Genomic DNA, 608 nt, shown 5'->3' with positions numbered 1-608 from the left:
TCCTAGGTACACAATAAACAACTTTTTTTTTTTGAAATAGGGTCTCACTTTGTCACCCAGGCTGGAGTGCGGTGGTGCGATCTCACCTCTCTGCAGGCTCGACCTCCTGGGCTCAAGCGATTCTCCCACCTCAGCCCCGTAAGTAGCTGGGACTACAGGCATGTGCCACCACGCCCAGCCAGTTTTTTGTATTTTTTGTAGAGACGGGGTTTCACTTTGTTGCCCAAGCTAGTCTAGAACTCCTGAGCTCAAGCGATTTGCCTGCCTCGGCTTCCCAAAGTGCTAGGATTACAGATTACAGGCATAAGCCATGGTGCCCAGTCCTCAGTAAGGATTTTATTATTTATTTATTTATGTATTTAGAGACAGTGTCTTGCTCTGTCACCCAGGCTGGAGTGCAGTGGTGTGACCCTGGCTCACTGCAACCTCTGCCTCCCAGGTTCAAGTGATTCTCCTGCCTCAGCCTCCCGAGTAACTGGGATTACAGGCGTGCACGAGTACGTTCAGCTAATTTTTGTATTTTTCGTAGAGGCAGGGTTTCATCATGTTGGCCAGGCTGGTCTCGAACTCCTGACCTCAAGTGATCCACGTGCCTCGGCCTCCCTAAG

Source organism: Mandrillus leucophaeus, unplaced genomic scaffold, assembly GCF_000951045.1.
Source record: "Mandrillus leucophaeus isolate KB7577 unplaced genomic scaffold, Mleu.le_1.0 Scaffold811, whole genome shotgun sequence".
In the NCBI taxonomy this organism is placed as follows: Eukaryota; Metazoa; Chordata; class Mammalia; order Primates; family Cercopithecidae; genus Mandrillus; species Mandrillus leucophaeus.
The sequence above is the reverse complement of the archived record's forward strand: the minus strand, read 5'-3'. Positions refer to the sequence as shown.